This window comes from Triticum dicoccoides, chromosome 3B (assembly GCF_002162155.2).
Source record: "Triticum dicoccoides isolate Atlit2015 ecotype Zavitan chromosome 3B, WEW_v2.0, whole genome shotgun sequence".
Classification (NCBI taxonomy): Eukaryota; Viridiplantae; Streptophyta; class Magnoliopsida; order Poales; family Poaceae; genus Triticum; species Triticum dicoccoides.
In genome coordinates this window covers 657,214,406-657,228,382 of record NC_041385.1, presented here as the reverse complement: position 1 = coordinate 657,228,382, position 13,977 = coordinate 657,214,406, and positions in this window count along the sequence as shown.

Genomic DNA, 13,977 nt, shown 5'->3' with positions numbered 1-13,977 from the left:
GAATAACAGGGGGTGTGGGTGAGTGGAGTGGAGGGATGGCCTGGCCAGCGGTGGGAGTAGTATGGAGGCAGTGAGGCCTCCGTGGCAGCACAGCCGACCACAGGAGGCAGGAGTAGGCGGCACGACCGGCGCTGCTTTGGGCGGCTGGAGCAAGAAGACCAGAGGTTCAAGAAGCACTACGGCCGTTGGATGGCCATCGTACAGTCACTGGAGCTAGAATCGTTCATATTGACTAAGTTGACAAAGCCCTCCGTCCCTGTCAACTTAGTAGGCCCACAAGTCAGCTTCCCACCAAGGTGAGTCCCAGCTAGCAGGGGGAGTATTCATTTTTTTGTGCGTAATAAAGAGGCACTTCCGGTGGGTCCGAGCTGACAGCGGGGGGAACGTTTTTTTCGTGAAATACGGTGGCCCGTCTGGTGGGTACCAGCAGCAAGGGGGGAAACATTTTTTTCACGAAATAAGGTTGCCCGTCCGATGGGTCCCTGCTATCAGGCGGAGGAATAATTATTTTGCGCGTAATAAGGAGGCACTTCCTTGCGGCTTCTGTCAGCCTCTCCATGTACAGTACTCTTCCGATGGAAGTCAGTCGTTGACCACGTTGACCACGCCGCGCCGAGAGCACCAGGGCGGTGGACGACGGCGACGCCTAGGAAGGGGACGACGCGGAGCCGGGGAAGACGCAGCAGCGGAAGCCCGCGCGGAGAGGAGTACGAGGGTTCACTAGTTCGGCTGCGGTGTGAGGCTGCCGTCGCCGCAGAATAACAGGGGGTGTGGGTGAGTGGAGGGATGGCCTGGCCAGTGGTGGGAGTAGTATGTGGGCGGTGAGGCCTCTGCGGTAGCAAAGCCGGCCATGGGAGGCAGGAGCAGGCGGCACGACCGGTGCTGCTTTGGGCGGCTGGACCAAGAAGACCAGAGTTTGAAGAAGCACTACGGCCGTTGGATGGACATCGCACGTTCACTGAAGATAGAATCGTTTATATTGACTAAGTTGACAAAGCCCTTGGTATGCTCCAACTTAGTAGGCCCATAGGTCAGCCTCCGAAACGGTGCGCCCCAGATGTCAGGGGGAGGAATCATTTTTTGGCGGCCGAAGCTAAGAATATCCGAGATTGAAGAAGAAGCACGACATCCGTTGGATAGACATCCAACGGCCACTGCTGCTAGAACAGTGTGGTGACTATAATAAGTTGACAAAGCCTTGCATACGCGTCAACTTATTTTTTTAGGGGACGCGTCACTTAGTAGGCCCACAAGTGTGTGGCAGAGAACTTATAGCCCATTTGCGTTTTGTAAGAATGTACAACCCATTTTTGAATTCTAATGGAATTTACAACAGCCCATTTACAGTTTGTTAAAAGTACAACCCATTTTCTAGCTAGGACAACGATTAATAATTTCAACCAACCGTTGAAGACAGATTTCAATAAAGTTTCCCACATTTTGATGGGATCCGAAATATTTTTATCCCAAAATTTCTATTCAGATTAAATATAAATTTGTATTACGTAAAAATCCAAAAGAAACTTTGCACGCGCAACAATGAAAATTTAAGATTTTTAAAATCCATAAATAATATTTTATAAACTAATTTCGTGTTTGGTGCATTTTTTATAGTTACTGCCCAGTTTTTATAATTACATCCCATTTATCATTTTTAAAGCCCATTTTCCTGTTAAGCCTAATGCATCCCTCCTAGGAAAGATTTGCAGCACAGCGGGGCAGAGAATAACAAGTTGACCTTGCCTGGGTATTCCTCAAAAAGACGTATAGCTGGGCTAGCCATTTTCATCTTGAAAAAAGTAGTATCTGGGCTGGATATCTGGCCTGGGCTAGACGGGCCACAGCCCGCCCAGTTAATACCCTGCTCTCCTCTGAACAACAACGAAATCGTCGCCAAGAAAAACTTTGCAGTGCTCACGCCTCAAAAACACAGATACTGCTCGAGCTGTTTGGTCCCAGGTGTCGGCCGCACCTTGTGCAATTCTCTTGTTTATATTGACTACATAGGTTGACAATGGTGTGGGACCGTGATATTAGGAAACCAGGAGAAAGCAAAAAAAATATAGTTGTACATAATAAGGAGGCACTTGCGTACGTACGGCTATGGCCCTAGTTGGTCCCTAGTGTCATCCAGTCAAAATAAAGTCATCTCCTGAATCCTCATGTTCGTTGACCATGTTAACAATGCTCGGCGCCACAGCGAGTGCGACAACTCGAAGGACAACGGAGAGAGCCTCGCGGGCCCTACGGAGGTCTGATACATCGCCCGCTGCTCATTCAGGAAGCCAGGATCATCGGACACCTATGAGCACCTTTGAGAAACTGAGACGACATGAAACGGTAAGGCTGCGCTTGGGAGCTCTGGTTTATTTCAAACCTGTATTAACATACAAGTGTAATTTACTCGTCATCGGAAGGCCCGAGGTCTGTAAGTAAAACCGGCGGGTTACGCGTGTAATTTGAGAGACCAGTGTATACTTTACGAGCATTGCTATATGGACGACATTACCAGACGATACATGCACGACGTGCGTATCATGCCATCCATGGGCAAGGCTGAAACAACGGCTAACGGCTGGATTAGCAATCGTCCGAGTGTTGTTCAGCGTTTTTATCGTGTGTGAAGTACTTCCGACATTTTACTAGTCGAAATCGACCAACCAAGCGCCTTCGCCTGAGACCATCTGCTTTAATTTACAAGCGTCAGTTTTACAAGCGGTTTTGGTTGGAAAACGATGATCCATTCACGGCCTAATATCATGAGTTGGTCGGAAGATCATATGGTTTCACGTCTAACCTACCCGACATGTCATATAGGCTATGAATGAAACATCAGACGATGAACTTCTTACGCACGGAAACAACAGAAGAGGATGGTCTTCTTAACAAGCAAATCACCGGCATTAGATCGACATGCAAAACAATATGAAGCATTATTCTCAAGAGGCACGGTGAACAACTCGTGATGCCGCATGCCACAACATTCCAAGCTCAACTTTGCAATCAAACACAAGGCCTGGCATTACATAGACAATATTCAGAACAAACTCTTAACACAGGAATATCTTAGTAGAGTAAGTATTTACTTCTAAACTAAACACAGGAATAGGAAAAGCACTCGACGCTGCTCACAGCAAGGGCGTCCCACTCAAAATTATCAAATGCATGTCTTCTGGCTAACATCAATGAGCAAATTTTGACAAGGTTTTCCAATTCCAATATATTAAACTAACGTCTTCTTGCTAACATCAATGAGCAAATTTTGACAAGATTTTCCAATTCCAATATATTAAACTAATGTCTTCTTGCTAACATCAATGATTAAACTTTGACAAGCTTTTCCCATTTAAAATATGTAATTCCTATGATCGTGTCCTGTCTTAGCTTCTTGTACTTGTTTGGGCACTTTTTGCCCAGGGCACTCCACGTGTTGTTAATTTGCCAATGGTCTCTGCAGACTAGTCATGTCACCGGTGTCTAATAATACTTTGTAAAGCTTCTCAGTCATTCCTTCTGTAATGTACCGCATCCAGTGATTGCTTCTTTCTGCAAAGTGGAACGACCAACTGGACCCAGTAACGCAGCAGTTTGCCATGGACACATTGGCTCCTTTTGTGCAGTTCAACTAAAATCGAAGTCGGAATAAAACCGAGCTTTAATTTTGATATCCCTATAAGCAACAATAGGTATAAGGGAAACAATTACTGAGAAATAACGGTTGATGACTTGTCTTAATGGGAAACAAAGTAGGAGAGGAGCAATTCTCCATCAGTGTGATTCATTCATATTGACTGAGACATTATCTTAACCATGCCTTGGTTCAACATGTATAAAGAACGACAAAGCAGAAAAGTACCATTCCTAAAACAATGCAACTAATTCATTTTTAAAGAGACATTATCTTATTAATACCTTGGTTAAACATGTAGAAAGAACTACAAAGCAGGATAGTACAATTCCTAGCAAGTATTGCAGTTTTGAACTAAGATTCAGTAGTTAATTAATTCTGAGAGTGGCTTTGCTTAATTTTACCAGCGACATTAGATTAATGAAAAGCATAAACAATTCCAGGGGAGAGTGGGTGCAACAACAATATGTGCTTCCATCTACTTATAAAGGGGGTGATGCAGATTTTGTTGTAACAAAGCAACACGCATCATGTCTGGGTTGGTCCCATTTTTGTTCACTACTTAATGGGAAAAGACAGCAATACAATAGCTTCAATTCAACATTTATTTAAAACAGTACCAAAAAAGTACAACATCTCAAAGCACACTGCACATCATGTGGATGAGACCAAGATTTGAAACAACTCGCCACGAAGACTGGAAACAAATCTCGATCTCCATTTGTGCAGTTCCACCAAAATTAAGCAAAGTCACCGGTGTGACATTCAAGTTGAGCTGCACAAAACACTCTTATAACATAAGTGTTTCGAGTAGCGAAGCAAAATGTCGCAATAGCAACAAGTTGAATCGATACCCCTGTTTTAACAGAGGCAAAAAAGGAAACAATTACTTGCCAATAAAGGAGGATGAAACAAACGGTGACAGAAAGAAGCATCTAACTTATCTTGGATGGAAAACAAAGTAGGATAGTAGCATTTCTAAAACGGCATCATTGATTCATATTAACAGAGACACTCTCTTGAAACAACATTCGTTAAAAATGTAATTTACTTTTAACAGTGGCATTGCTTCAATTTTTCGGCGGCATCCTTAGATTAACAACAGCAAAATAGATGTATGGGACATGCTAGCACCATGTGCGTCCACAAGTATAAATGGGTTATGCAGAGTATGTAGCCAAGCAGCATATCTGTGTTGGTCCCATATTTGTTCTCTTTGAACTTTTTTCCTATGTGAGGGCAGCAAATCTAGTCCTGCACAAACTACCCGACCCCCAAGTTTCTTTCCCTTTTCAACAAAGAGATCGGTTCCTTACAAATGTGTGTACTGGGTTACCCCCTTTTTCCCTTTTCGACCAACAAAGCGGCTGGATAGCCAGTCTATACTACTTTTCCTCCCACCTTTCCTCATTGAACCACGTCCTAGATTCATGCTCCACCCCACCGCACCTTTCTTTCCTCTTTGAACCAAGACCTAGATTCGACTACAGATCGAAAAAGATCCACATGCAGCTAGAGCAACGACGGTTTCAAAGAAACTTATACCTTAGGGTCGTCGGGATGTGGCAAGGCGTGCGGCAGGAGGCCGGATTTGCCCACACTACGTACGACAGCAAGGAAGAAGGGGTCGGTGGCCCTCCCGCACAGGCGCTGGATGAAAGAGAAGAGCGCAGCTGGCAGTGGATTGCCTCCCTCGCCGAAGGCGATAGAGTTAACGCTGCACCTCCTCCCCTTCCCGGTGTGACGGGATACAGACGCCTCCTTCACCAGCTGTGAGGGGGGAGAGAGACAAGAGGCCAACACAGTCTTGTTTAGATCTGGTGAAGAGAGGGTGAGAGACTGTGAATATAGCAAACCCTAGCAAATGAATGCTGAGCCTCCAGTGTGTAACATATATGTATTGCGGCGAGCGTGTGGAGAGTGCGAACCCTAGCGAACAAGCGCTGAGGCTCCCGCTTATATATATACTAATGTAGTACGAACTGAGCTCCGGTGCCTTCACTCCATCTGCTTTTGGCTGTATGACAGGTGAGCCAGCCACATTTTGGGCCCACCTGTCATAAACCCAAAGGCAGGTACACTAAGTCAATGAAGCTGCATCCATATAGTACTCTCGTGTGTATACGACTAATATATAGTGGAGTGGTTTTCTTATTCTCTCCATAACAATCGTTTTAAATTGTGTAAGTACGAAACGAAACTCTTTATTTAATGTACAGAGGGAGTACTACTTCCGATGAACTAACGATCCACGCCCACGCATCCTGGTCGCACTTCCTGTCCTTCACATGTGGTACACTACCCTCCCTTAAGTGAACAACCACACATGCGCCAAATCATCGGAAACGTGTGAGAGTGTGTACAAATAAAGAATTTTAATTTCAATTATCGGAAAGGTCTGAGAGTATTACAAAGTTTGACTTCAGTCAAATCTAATATGCGGAGTAAATAAAAATGGAGGGCTACTACGTCCATCCGGGTTTTTAGTCCACACCATTTTTTTAATCAAAGTTAATAGCTGGACAAATAAAATTACAGGGGAGCTAGAGACAAAGTTGTGAGAAGGCTTAGAAATCAATACAAAACTTATGCTATTTTTTTTGAAACGAGGCAAAAGATTTGCCATTTTCATTGATTAAGAGAGAAGGTTTACAGATGAAGGCCATAGGCCAGAATATAACACATTACTCTCGCGGAACTTATGCTCTTAGTACCAACGTCAATCCTTCTTCGAGGAAACATTTGGTTCATAGCCAATTGTGTGATAAAATTGCACCAACGTGAAAGACGATTGCGTCTCCAACGCAACCAAGGTGAACTGATGAAGGATATTATCTTTGTGCATAACAAGCAAAGAGCACTGATGGAAGACGGCTCGTTTTTCATTGAAAATCGATCAGCTTCACCAGCCGACGCAACCATGAGGCGCGACCATGAGCATCAATAGGTCATCGTGGTGATGCATCATCCATTTGGCATCAAGTTTGGGTGAGGCACCTATGAAGTTCGACAAATCCTCACTGTGGTCTGTTTCTTCTCAGTAATCAAGCTCGAGGAAGGAAGAACCACGTGGCAGAGGACAGTGAGGCGGAACAACAATGGCCATCCAATTTTGTGCAGCTCCACTAAATTTGAGGAAGACATGCCCGGGTATGGAGACACGCATCATTGTTTCCAAAGATATAAAAAAGGGTTAATGAAAAGTACACCAACAAATAGAAGCATCATAATTATATCTTGATGGGAACTAAACCAGGATACCCGAGAAAAAAAGCATTTCTTCATTTAACCAGTGATAGTACTACCACCATATGGACAATGACCGCACAACCACCATGTACTTTTTATCGAAACAACATGTATACCTCCACCCAGGCATAAATCAGGACAACTTTTAGAGTGGCATTTCCTCTATAATAGTACTAGTAGGTGATGTTGGACTAGCCGACGAACCCTACTATGCATGGGGAGCTGGGGAGTAGTCGCATAGAAGAAAACTCGCACGCAGCAACCTGGGGAGCTGGACCAGTACAAGAAGTTATACCTCAGGTGGGCGAGATGTCGTTTAGGCGGGCGGGCGGGATCTGCCCACACGACGACAGCAAACAAGGGCGCGGAGGATCTTCGTCCGCGCCAGCGCCGGCTCCGAGAGGACGGTGCACATCGGCTCCCCCGTCCTCACCTCCCGCAGCGGACGGGATTCGGCCGGATCTGTGACCACCGGTGAGGAGAGAGATAGACTGGACACTGTCATCTTGTTTTGATATGGAGAGGGTGAGGAGCGAGACGCGAGAAACTCTATCAAACAAGAGGCTATAATGGAGTAAAAAAATCTCTCCATAGCAGTGGTTTTAAATAGAATACGTGTGTTCCCGAAAAAAAGAAACGAAAACTGGCGGACAATTTTTGAAGGGTCTGTCTAGGACACATCTAGATGTGACATAGTTATGTCACATCTAAGTTGATGTCCACTCTATTTGTGGTCTATTTTTTTGTCCTAGTTTTTTTGTTTCTTGTTGCTACATTATATACTTGTGGGAGCTTAGATGTGATATCCTTAAATAAAATCTAGATGTGAATTGGACAAACTAATTTTCTAACGTACCAAGAAAGAAAACTCGATCAAAAACACGCCCCTGCTTCCAGGTCGCGAGAGTCGTCACGCACACACACATAGACATAGACATGCATATCCGTGTTTACGTAAAATTCCATTTCCATCTCCATCTCCAATCATATTTGTCCAACTGGCACATTATTTACGTTGTTAATTATATACGCAGCAATATTAACGTACATCATCTCTTGTTTGCGCACATCTGGACCGCTGCCACGGCCGGTCCTGACCAACCCGAACCCTCTTCATCACCCGCGCGTGCTTCCCGCCCGAAACGGTCAGTGTCGCATTCATGCCCGGTCAGAGCGGACGCAACCTCTCACTGGCGCCGGCATTGAAGCGGCACGCCAACCGAGAGAGCGTCGCCTGCGCCGCTTCCGGGTGCACGCGGCTCCTCCGCGTTCAAAGGTCGCAATAGCCGGCTACAACATGCATGTAAAAAGTTTTTGGGAGTCCGTGCTACAGCTAGTTGTTCCTCCCCCAACTCGTCAATCTCTTCCAGTAGTGCTAGTAGTACTCCATGGCGCGATCCATCGACAAGCAGGCGGGAAAGTTATCGTATACTCGGTTTGCGGTGAGTGGCATGCTGAGCGACCATGTGGGGTCGAGCCGTGAAGGAGGGTGAGACACGAACACGACATACGTGATTTAAACATTGGTTTTGCTCGATGGCGCGGTCCAACGAAACGAAACGTTGGTTTCTCTCTGTTTCCATTTTTTCTCCGGCAAAACAGAAACTTTCCACTCCATTTTCATTCCTATTCCAAGGTTGCCCCGTTACAACATTCCAGCAAATACAAAGGAAAACTAACACGCATGCTGATGCATCTCAATGATTCACAGATCATAGCAAATATTTACTTTACAACTAAAGAAAAAAGTTGTGAGAGCGTGTATGAAAGAAAAACTACTGATGGGGTCACTACGACTTAAACCCTAAACCCTAAACATGATTTAATTCCTTGGCCAGGTAGAACCTGTCGAAGGAAAGACGACTAGCACCCTCGGATCATACGATGCTTTTGTCCAGTTCCACTAAAATCGACCTGAGCATCCCTGATGGCAAAGATATTGAAGAAGTGTGATTACAATAATAGTACTGGCACTAGTTCATGAGACATAAACTCATCACAAGTAGAAGCCAGTAGAAGTAGAGAAAGATCGACATGGAGATGGAGCTACGACAGTGGAGCAAGCCGGCTCCAAAAGGAAGATGGACTACCTGGGACGTCGGGCTGTAGCTAGAAGGGCGGTTGGGACGCGGCATCGGCCCAAACCGCGGTGACCCCCGATTGGGACACACCGACTGTGGGTTTTCTCCCTCGCCGATGTCGACCGCGTCTACGTAGAACATTGTTCCCTTCCCCCAACTGCGGGATCAGGCCCGTCGTTCTATGCTTGTGAAGAGAGCAACCTTAGCAAGCAGGCTTGTAGCTTAGGCTCCTGCTAGTGTATATATAGTGGTTTTCTTTTTCTCTCCATATCAACCATTTTATATTGCGTACGTGTCATTCAAGAGTGAAATGATGGTTGCTTCTTCCAACTAACTTACTGTGTGATTTGACTGCTCCTTAGTGGCCCCTGCACGTACTCCCCCTACGTGTATGCAACAGTCACACGTACACATGGACGCAAAAACGCGCGCGACGCCCTAATGCATGCATGTCCGAGCACACGACGGAACACACACGGTCACGCTAAGTGCTCAACCTACATGTGTATGCACACACATACTCAGTCAGGGTGAGCTAGTGACTGTATAAACACCGGAAAATATATATATTGAGCGCAATGAGTGTATTATGAAGTCCACTGACCTTATTTTTACAAATATACAGTGACAAATAGTGTATTTATCTCGTTTGAAATTAATCCATATTAAACGGAGAGGAGGCAGTATGGACTAGCATTACTTGCGCGCGGTGGCTCGCAGGATAAGGAGAAACTTTTGACTAATGCAAGCTCTCCCTCGCTCAGGCGGTGGACGTGCAACAGTTAATTTGGTGTCAGATTGCCAGAAGCATACACTATACTACTAGTGCTACTATTGTTCGACTTCCCGAATAGGCGAACAGCCAAGCGCAAAATTTACTAATATAGTATATAAAGGTACATACTATACTAGTACTAGAAACCGGATGGAGGAGCGTCTGCACTCTTATTATAATTTTAAAATGTGATAAAGCAATCTTCAACACATTTGGTTCTCTTCAAGGGTTTTCGCATGTGATAATGGAAGTTGATTGCATGGAACACTCGCCACAATTCTCGCTTAATTCTGGCTCGTATCCTATTACAAATAGTAGCGCTCGGTAATATTTCCTCTTTTTTTGTTATTCAACATGTAAACAGGTCAGCAAACCTTGCGGCGCATCTTCGTGCGAACCGTGCTTGCTGCACTTTGAATGTGGCCGAGAGCTGGCTTGATGAAACACCTCGCTTCCTACTTCTTTTTTTGCGGGGTACCTCACTTCCTAGTGACCAGTGTCTTGGCTGATCGTCCAAAGAATGCTTATATATGAATAAAGCTCTCTCATTTACTCGCAAAAAAGATTGAGCCATATTAACCGGAAAGGAGGGAGTATGGACTAGCACTACTTTTTGGTGTGTTCCGTCAACTCGCAGAACGAGGAGAAGCTTGCAGGACAAGGTGAAGCTCGCTTACGCCTTGTGACTAATGCAACCTACCCTCGGTGGACATGCATCAGTCCATTCGGTGTCAGATTGTCAGAGGCATACACTGTAGTACCCAACATGCGGAGTACCATCATTGTTCGACTTCACGAAGATGCTAAGAGCCAAGCGCAGTAGTACGAGTACTACTACTACTAGAACCGCATGGTGGAGTGTTTGTACTCTTATTTCTTTTTATCTCTGATAAAGTACACGTTTATTCCGGAGAAGGGCAGAAAATGGCATCCCAACATGTAATGAATGATATCGATCAACCAACCATGCTCGAATATATCTTGGCCTCCATGCGAACCCGTCTGTGTGTTCTCGCTCCTCGTCTCTCTCAAGGAACGACGGGTTGGCTCTTTGCCGTCAATTGAGATCGGTTTGCTCACACTCCTGTCCCACGTGTCAGTGATATGCCAAGAGGAGGTGCGTTGACCGACTGGCCATACGCGTACTTGGTTTTGAACCTTCATACTACTCCTCCCTCCGTCACAGTTTACAGGGCGCACTTCATTATGATGCATTTCTCTCAATGCATTTCCACCACCAGAGAGACTTTAGACGCGTTTGGTTTAACGCTTAATTAATTAGGGTGTGGTAACCGCAATCAAGTCCACATTTTTCTCTCCATGTAACTACGGAGTGGAGTAAGTGCATGCATGTGTGTACCCGGGGTGGAAGCACTACATGCATGTGTGTACGCATTATTCCCTCTACGACTAGCCACAATGGAGAGTAACATACACTAGTAACATACACATATCCCTAGACTATGTTACTACCTCAGTAGTGGGTAGTAACATAAGTGTGGTAACATGCAAAGCTTCATTTATTAGGTTATAGACTCATATTGCATCGGGACATGTGATGTTACAGTAACTAGCTAAGTTACTAGTACTACATCTCTCCTCATTAACTCATTGCCACATAAGCAAATTTGCTAAGTTGGACTCAATGTTACTACCGAAGTTACTCCCAGTGTGGCTAGTCTACTAGTAATAGACGCCGTGCTATAACTACCAATGCTATTTTTCAGGCCGATCGCTAGTCGCCTTGGTCCCACAGATCTTTTTTCTTTTTTCTGAAGCGCGATGTATAAACAGTGACGGATGGAGTAGTATGAGCGGATTCAAAGAAGAGCGCATTGATGGTTGCTTCTTCAGAGCAACTTACAGTGGGAAAGGTGGGGCTTACGATTTGACTGCTCATTACTCACTATTAATGCGGCGCAACGACCGGGCTGAGTCTCCCATGCGGTTTTGCACTACCCCCTCGGTTCTTAAATATACTCCGGAGTATATTTATCTTTCTAGAGATTTCAACGAGTGACTACTCAAATATTTGTCTTTTTAGAGATTTCAAATGGACTGGCACATACGAATGTATATACATATTTTAGAGTGTAGATTCTCTCATTTTGCTCCGTATGTAGTCACTTGTTGAAATCTCTAGAAAGACGAATAGAATATTTAGGAACGGAGGGAGTACACATACGAAGCAAAATGAGTGAATCTACACTCTAAAATATGCCCGTTTGAAATTTGTAAAAAGATAAATATTTAGGAACGAAGGAGTATAATTTTGTGCATGGCACATGGACCTGGATGATGAAGAGGCTTCTGGCAATGCTATCAAGCTTCCATCATTTGTTTACATAATTGACATACTATACAAATAATTTTCCAGCGAGACATGAAATTGTACATTGGTGTGAGCTTTCAGCTTCTGTTTCGCGTGTCTTGCCATTGATGCTCTTTCGGAAACAATAAAAAACTAACTTCCTTGCTAATGCATGTCAATTATTAGCAGATCAGAGCTAATAATTACATCACAACTGAGGACAGAGTTGTGAGAAGGTGTTAAATTAAAATTGATCCATGCTTTCAATGGCAGCAACGTCCCCCAGCTCTGTCTAAATCAACAATGCATGTTGGGAAAAAAGTAGCTGTCTGGAGCATGCAACATTCCGATCATTTTGTGCAGTTCCACTAAAATAGAGCTAAGCGTCCCTGTTCCAAAGATATTAAGTGTGATTACAATAATAGAGGACTGCTGATGAAACAATAAACACATAAATAGAAGCCGGTCACCTTTGCAGTCTCTTTTAAGACTAACTAGTTGGAGAAGATTAGGCTCGGAGTTGGATGAGGAGGATAGAGCAAAACCAATCTCCCTTTGTGCAGTCGCACTGAAATGTAGAGACGTTGCCCATGTGACATTTTAGTACAACTGCACAAAACACTCTTAAGAAAAAAGTGATTTGTGCAGTTCACCAAAAGGTCGCAATAGCAACAAGGTGAAATGGATAGCCCTGTTTGCAAAAAAGAGGTAGAAAGGAAACAATTACTGGCCAATAATAGTTGATGACACATGCGACGACAAAAAAGAAGCATATTCCTTGCCCTAAGGGAAGATAACAACACGGTTGTGTTTGTCTAAAACAGTGTGAGGACGATAATGCAATATGGAAAGTATGCTGGACGAGCTACGTTTTGGGCAAAGAACTATGGAAGATCCACATGCAGCGACATGAGAAGACGGGCAGTGGAGCAAGGCCGGAGGGGATACCTGGAGGTCATCGGGATGTAACTAGGTGAGCGGCGGCGGGCGGAATCTGCGAGCAGGTGGCGTAGGCCCTGCCGCGCCGGAGCTTGGTCAGAGAGAACGGCGTGTACCGCAGATCGGGACGTGCCGCCTCGGCGCCGTCGAACGGAGAAACGATGCACTTCCTCCCTTTCCCCCGGCGGACGGGATGCGGCCGGATCAGTGACCAACGGTGAGAGAGAGAGAGGCCACCGCACTCCCTTTCCCCCAGCGGACGGGATGCGGCCGGATCAGTGACCAACGGTGAGAGAGAGAGAGAGGCCACCGCACTCCCTTTCCCCCGGCGGATGGGATGCGGCCGGATCAGTGACCAACGGTGAGAGAGAGAGAGGCCACCGCAGCCTTGTGTGAGATACTCTGAAGAGCGACAAACCAGGCATGCAATGCTCCATTGTATATAGTGAGTGGACTACCTTTTTCTCCATAAAAATCGTTTTATATTCTGTGTACGTGCAATTGAGCACTATAACTTTATTTGAAAATAACATGGCAACGTGGCAAGTCGAACTTTGTTTCGTGCAGGCGTGGTACACGACCTCCCTATGTAAACAACCGCTACAGGCGTTCAAATTAGCACGTGGGCTGCCATTTCGTAAAGAAATGAGCTCCACCGTGTACCCGTGCGAGTGTGGCTGGGCATGAAGTGTGAGTACGTGCACGGTGCACCTATTCTCTTCTTGTATACGTACACCACCTATGTGGGGTTGTGTGAGAGAGATAAAAACCTAGAGAGATATAGTGTGTGGGTTCTTGAGAGTTTTTTCAGGGGGGGTTCAATCAAAAAATGTAACATATGCAATGTGTGTGAAATAGAGTCCTGGATATAACATATATATAGAGGGGGCGATCCACGAGAAGAGAGTGGAGGTATCACCAGCTTGAGGTGTCCATAGAATCGAAAAGAGTGATGATGGTGTGCCTGCCATCCTGCATTATAGGCCGTCCGATT